Raw genomic sequence first — 7,006 nt, forward strand, 5'->3', positions numbered from 1 at the left:
GGGGGGGAATCAAGGGAAATATAGTGTCCTGCGTGTGGGGCGAAGGTGAAAATTTGACACCTTACTCTTGCAGTGCCTGTATCGTTTTTTGTTGCTCAGGAGCAACAGCCCCTGTAGCGCGCCCTGGGGCGCTCCAGAGCGCCCCGCTCGGCCGCCGACAAGTTCTGTCCACCCAATGTCGTGGTCCAGCATCAGGTCACGCTGATTCTAGTTGATTTGGTGGTTGTGGTACTTACTACAGTTGTAGGGAGAGCCAGAGGACGTTTGTTGCTCAGGAGCAACAAACGCCGATACAGGTACAAAGACTTCAAATCGCAGGACCTGTATCGGTTTTTGTTGCTCAGAAGCAACAGCCTGTAGCTCGTACCCTAATTACGCTAGGTCAAATTTTTTTGCGTGAGTAGTCTTAGATGGCTAAAGACTATAAGAAAATGACAAAAAATAATTTTTCGTACGGTGCATTTACGTATTGACGATAAAGGGTTAATTCCTGGTCCCGTGTTAAATGTATCATCTGCTAAAGAGTTATTATCCACATCACTTTTCTTCTCGCGGGAGGAAACAATTTCCGTGGTGGGGGGGGAGGAGGTGAAGTAGGAAGCCTGGAGGGGTGCAGATGGTCGCTAACACTGCAGGGTAGGACGGCGGCAGGGCTCCCCTCGTAGCGGAGGCAGGAGGCCGTCGGCCCGCCGGCCCCAATATCGCCTACCTCCCCGTCGGCACCACGAGCCCCTCTCTGCAGCGCGGAACGCCTGCAGCCCGATCAACATAGTTGTGTAAGAAAGTTTGAATCGGAGTGTGGCGTCTCGCTCTATGCTTCAGCGCTCCTCGGCCAACTCCCCCCCCGGCCGTCCACCGAGCAGCTCTCCAAAGAAGGTTTGGGGCGGGGTACGAGGGTGAGAGAGAGGGCGGGAGAGAGACGGCATGGCAAAGGGGGGGGGGGGGAGATTGTGAGCACGATGCTGATGCGAACTTTACATTTCACCCCCTGCAATTGCGAGAGTCGAAAGACGTCGAAGATCGGAACAAAACATCACACAGTTGTCGACATGTACGCAGTTTTCCGTTTCGAAACCGAAGTCTGTGGTAGAGAATGCCGAATATGGACCGGGAACGCGTTTGACGGTGCTTGACGGAGCCAGACTTGCCAAGTGCGGCGTGGCGTAGCGTGGCGGGTCGGGTCGGGTAGGTTGTGCCCGACGCGCGGTCGGCGGTGGGTTTGAGGCGCGGGGGGGAACTCTTATGGAGCACAGTGGACCACCGTGCGAGTGAGACAGAGATATCCCACACGATCCTGTAGTGCCAACCTCTGCACGCCAAAACGAGCACACACCTCCCGGCAGCTACAAGAGCGCGCTGGACCAGCCTCCCCCCTCGTCGCTTCGGTAGCTCAGTGGGTTGAGGCGCTGCCCGGGCGGCGAGGCGAGCGGTCGGGGGTTCGATTCCCACCCAACAAGTTTTGGAGGTTCTGTCTTCGAAATTCAAAGGTTGGCAGTACCTGATCGAGTGGGATCTATCTGTCTCTCTCGCACAAGCGTCCCTGTTCTACAGCACTGAGATCCCCACCGCGGTTTGAGGTGCAAGTCGCGCGCCCCTCTCAACTTTGCGACGAGTTGCTTTCAAGGCGAGGCTGTGCACTCTAAATGGGAAAGGACAATTTTTGTACCTACTATAGATGTGCTTTCGTGCACATCTAAAAATGATGCACATATGCGTCTAAATTAGGTACAAAGTAAGGTTTTTGTATCGGTGCTAGATACAAATTGTGATTTTTTAGATGCTAATTTGTATCTGAAAGAGATGTGCGTAAGAGCACAACTAGGCTGGATACAAAATTGTCCTTTCAGATTTAGTGTGTGTGAAGTGAGACTAGACATTTGCATTTCGCACCTCTGGCCCAGAGCGTGGCGTGGCGTGGCGTGGCGGGTGCCGGGGAGGGCCAGCCCCGAGGCGGCCGCTGCGAGACCAACAAATCAGGCGGGCCGGGCCCCTGTCAGAGTGCAGGCAGGGCCGCTGTGCGCTGTGATGGCCGGGCCTGGGGCGCGGGGCGCGGGGCGCACATGGCAGGAAGCCTCAAATCGGCTGAAATAGAAATATCGCGTGTTTAAAACGGGAACATAAAAATATGTGCTCTCATGGGACCTCTCGAAGCCCGCCTCCATGAATGGGCTTGTTAACGTACGGTCTGCGGGCTGCGTCGAGTAAAAAAAACAAAAAACATAGGAAATCCAGGTGATTATCCGATACTGTCTTCGCGTCATCAGCAATCAGCAGAAAACTGTGACCGCTTGTGTCGCACGCGAGGGGCAGTTGAAACAGGTGGGCAGACGGCGGGTGGGTCGAAGGCGTGCGAGGGTGAAATGGCGGATGAAAAACGCTGGCCAGGGCCGGGCAGAGGAGGGGGCACCCTATTGATCGCTTATTCGTGGGCGAGAACCGCAGAGAGTTGAGTTGCCTACCTCGCGGTGCCTGACTCCACTACGACCTAACTGACTGACAGCACACCCTAGGTCCCACCGGCAGCCCGAGGGCCTAACTGACTACACTCCAGCAGGCCCTTGCGGTCCTGCCAGCAGCCCGAGGGCCTAACTGACTACACTCCAGCAGCAGGCCCTTGCCGACCCACCGGCAGCCAGAGGGCCTAACTGACTACAGTACACTCCAGCAGGCCCTTGCGGTCCTGCCAGCAGCCCGAGGGCCTAACTGACTACACTCCAGCAGGCCCTTGCCGACCCACCGGCAGCCAGAGGGCCTAACTGACTACAGTACACTCCAGCAGGCCCTTGCGGTCCTGCCAGCAGCCCGAGGGCCTAACTGACTACAGTACACTCCAGCAGGCCCTTGCGGTCCTGCCAGCGGCCCGAGGGCCTAACTGACTACACTCCAGCAGGCCCTTGCCGACCCACCGGCAGCCAGAGGGCCTAACTGACTACAGTACACTCCAGCAGGCCCTTGCGGTCCTGCCAGCGGCCCGAGGGCCAGTCCAGCGCGGCCTAAGCCTAACAGACTACACACCGGGCCCTGCGGTCCGGCCAGCAGCTTGAGGGCCAGCCCTGAGCCCAGCACGACCACGGTCCCAGCGGCAGGCTGGAGCTCGGCCAAGGAAAAAGATGTTCCACCGCGTCAGGCAGTGGCCGCCTTGGCGAGCAGGAGCGCCGTGTCCCTGATGCCGTCCTGCAGCTGCACGCCCCCGCGCAGCCCCCCCGCCGTTGTCACGACCTTTATCACCGTGTTGTGTTTGTCGCGGCGACGCGTGGTGGGAGGGGAGGCGTGCAGACGCACTCCGTGTCGCTCCGTCTCTTTCTTTCGTTTTTGTTGGTATAAACGCGTTTTTCTAGGTAGTGCTTGGTACCTGCTGATCGGCGTTGTGCTCGCGAGTGCTGTGGTGAAGTTTTGAGTCAATCCGAGTCGCGGTTTAGAAATTATCAGTGATTTTGTGATTGGCGTCACTCGGCGTCCCTTCAAGAGGCCGTAGGGCACCGCAACATCTGGCGTGGGCGGGGGACGAGGCCTCAACCCCCGCCCGGCCGGCGCAAGAATTCTACGGTGCGGCCGCCAGCCTCCAGCTCCAGCTCCAGCCCCCAGCGCGGGCTACAGCTTCAGCGGAGTGATAGTGCAACAATCTCAGGATTTCAGTGCCGCTACCGAGTGCAGTGTTCAGTGCAGTGTTCAGTGAGTTAGTGCAGTGTCCAAAGTGAAGTGGTGAAAGGGAAGGTTTTGCAAGTTCGAAGGCAGTCACGCAGTGCCCAGTGATAGCGGAGCCAGGTCCTAGCAGTACAACAACTCACTGAGCGAACCGGGCCGACGGTGTGACCAGCGAGTACCGGGTACCAGCCGTTGGTCATTCCCTCCCGGGCCACCCAGCAGGCGGCTTGGCTTGGCGTCCCTACGTCACACCGCCGGGCCACACCACGCCAGGCCACGCCACGCCAGGCCACCGCCTCCCCTCCGCTCCCCCCTCATCTGCATCGCTGGAATGTTTGGCTGAGTCCTTTAGTTTTACTATTTTTTCTACGCCCAAACAGCACACCCCGCTGCCCCCCACCCCCGCCCTATGCAGGCCTGCCGTCGCCGTGAGCGGAGGGGGCGGGGGAGGCGCCCGGCGGGGCTCCAGCAGTGGAAGAGGGGGAGGGGCGGGGGGCTCCCCAAACTAGGCTAGAGCTATGCCGATTTCCTCCCAGTGCCTAATAATTATTTTTCTCCCTAGCGATTGTCTCTGTCTAACAATTAATGCTTCGTTCCAGCCACACCGACATTTGGAGGGGTGTGACTCCCGGGGCCAATAGAGAGGCCGAACACTTCGGTGTTAGGCCGCGGTCCGGGACAAACCTCCTCAGGGTGACCACACCTGGGTGGTGCGAATGCGCACTGCACAGTGTTTAAGAGAGGTCACGTGGGCGGCCTAACTGCCCACTCTGGTTTGTCTAGCATTGGCCTGGTCTCGGACTACCGTGCCGTCGTGCCACGCTCGTATTCCGGAAACGGCCAACAACGGCTATGGTGACTAGCGGGGTAACCTGTACACGTTAGCCGGAGCTAAAACAGAGAGCAGAAGGCTACAGAGATGTACGTGTAACAGGCCCACCGCGAACCCACGGACGGGAGGGCACTAGCCCAACCGCAGGGGATGGGCCGGTCACGGCCTGACTGCGTGACCCGAGTAGTGGGTGGCTCCAGTTCAGTTGAACAAGCAGTCGTTATAACCCTTTTTGAAGTTGAAGTTGAAGTTGTGTTTGTCGCCGCCTCAAGTAAATTCTGCTCCGGGGCTGCAGCCTCCCCACCCTCTGCCCCGCCTGCGCCTTGCACAGCTGACTACTTCCGGTTATTCTCCGCGACCGACGATTTATCCCGCGGAGAATTTATTCAGCCCTTTCCAACTCCTTCGCCGTGGGGCGGCGCGGCGGGTGGCGAGGGGCCTCCAGAGGTGATGCTGCTGCTGCTGCTGCTGTCCGAGGCGCAGCGCGGCGGCACGATGCACGACCTACTTGCGGAATTCGCAGAGAGTGCCTCGCGAACGAGAGAGGAACCTGACGACCCTGGAGGCCCCAAGGCGCAGCGGCGGTTGCAGCCAGCAGCAGCAGCAGGGGTACGTACTACTTGCTTCTTCCGAAGGGATATCGACGGAAAGTTCGGAAACAGCGTCTGGTGTCTCGCTCCCTCTGCCTCGTGCTGCTCGCGCCTCGCAGTCTCGGCCAGGAGGCCGGGTAGTAAGGTAGGGCAGGTCGGCCGGGCGGGCCGTTGGGTCGGACCAGGGTCCAGGGGGTCAGTCGGCCAGCCTCCCGGCCCGCACTTTGCGGCCGTGCCAGCCCTGGCCAGTGCGCGTAGTGAAGCTCGGTCTTCATGAGCACGGCGCGGGCAGGTCCCGCCGGTCACGGTCACGTAGGCCAGCTCTGCTCTGCTGTTCAGCCGTGCTCACGCCAAAACTAAAACACTGAAGGAAGCGTAGTTTTCTGCTCTATAATTTGTGCGATTGCAACGTAGATGAAATCTTCGTATTTTGACGGGCAGGGTTGCGGGGCCGGGCGAAGAGAGAACTGGGTACAGTAGCCGCTCGATAAGTGTCCGCACCTCGGGACCAGCGGCGGACACTTATCGAGCGTCATAAAACGTTTGCCAGATGTTGGAAGGCTCGGTCCCGGAGCCTCGCCCGGCCGCGAATCTCATTGTTCGGTGCGTCGCTGGTGACCCGCCCGATCGCTACCTGTCGCGACGCCGCTCGATAAGTGACCGCGCTAAGTGTCCGCGCGCTGCTGCAGGCTTCTCCGGTAAGGCAGATGCTTGTCGGCACGTCGGCCCGCCTGGCCAGGACCGAGCCGATCCTCGGGTCCAGCAAAGGTCGAGCCAGGGCTCCACGCACTGGATGGCCTGTCAATCACACCGGCTTAGGGGAGTGGCGCGTAAGCGTTTGCCATTTTTGAGCCGAGGGCCCGGACCTAAAACGGTCAGTTATCGAGCGGACACTTATCGAGCGGCTACTGTAGTGGGTTCACGGGGTAACACTCGGCGGACACCGCTCGGGCCAGGTCGCAGGGTGGGGGTCTGCCAGGGGGCAGCACTCGGAGCGCACCCCCTCGAGTCAGGTCGGTTGGTTGCCCGTTTTATTCTGTTTGAGGAGTACCACGAGAGCGCGGGCGGTCGGGGTAATCGTCTCTCCGTCCGACCGGAAAACAAAATGGGAAACACGGAAAAGCGGCGCGGCGCGGTCGTTCTTGTTCGTGCTTGCCGCCCTGCTGCAGCGCTGCTGCTGCTGCCGAATGGATCGGTGCCGTGTCGCGGAGCTGGCCTGGCGTGCACTGTGCACCTCCGCGCACGCGGCGCACGCCAAGTGACCAGTCGTCGTGGTGGCCGTTTCCGTGACGCACGCTCGCGGGCTGGCTGACCCCTCGCTTCGCCTCGCGAGCGCCCTCCCTTGCTGAGAGGTTGGACCCTCCCCCCCCCCCACCCCTCACGCCTCCGTTCCGTGTCGATTGCCTCACCACTGCCGAGGAGAGTGTGTTGGTTACCTCTCCCCTCTCCCTCCTCAGTGCGGGACGTAATTGAAATTTAAATGAGAGTTTTAAGAGCCCCAGACTTTTACAATAAAACTGCAGGGGGCGAGGGGGACTTTAAAAAATGCAGTGCGTGGTCATGGTGTTCCACATGCGACCTCCTTGCCCTATCCACCCACCCCGCCCCTGTACCGGCCGAGGTAGGGGACGACTCATTGGTGTTGCTAGAAGTGCCTCTTGCTCCCACGACCACGAAACCAGATCACGTTCCACCCAGTTCTCCCTCAGTTCGACCGACTCTATGATTCCATTTCACTTCGGCCCGACAACAGCCCTTTCTCTCTCCTTGAGAAGGACGGACGAGGAGAAGGCGCCGGCGAACTCGAGGACCGCACGGCCCCGCCTGCGCCCCGCCCGCGCCCTGCCCGCGCCCCGCCCGCGCCCCCCGCGCCCCCCGCGCCCCCCGCGCCCGCGCCTCGCGCCCCGTGCCCTCGTGGGTCCAGGGTCGTTGTCGGGCC

At 60.2% G+C, this 7,006-nt stretch overlaps 1 protein-coding gene across 1 annotated transcript in view; it reads right to left on the bottom strand.

Moving 5' to 3' along the window:
- Positions 1-7,006, bottom strand: part of LOC113211537 (death-associated inhibitor of apoptosis 1) — a 47,322-nt gene that overhangs the window by 39,782 nt on the left and 534 nt on the right. The gene's annotated exons all lie outside the window — the stretch shown is intronic.

This window comes from Frankliniella occidentalis, unplaced genomic scaffold, assembly GCF_000697945.3.
Source record: "Frankliniella occidentalis isolate FOCC.00 unplaced genomic scaffold, Focc_3.1 Scaffold281, whole genome shotgun sequence".
Classification (NCBI taxonomy): Eukaryota; Metazoa; Arthropoda; class Insecta; order Thysanoptera; family Thripidae; genus Frankliniella; species Frankliniella occidentalis.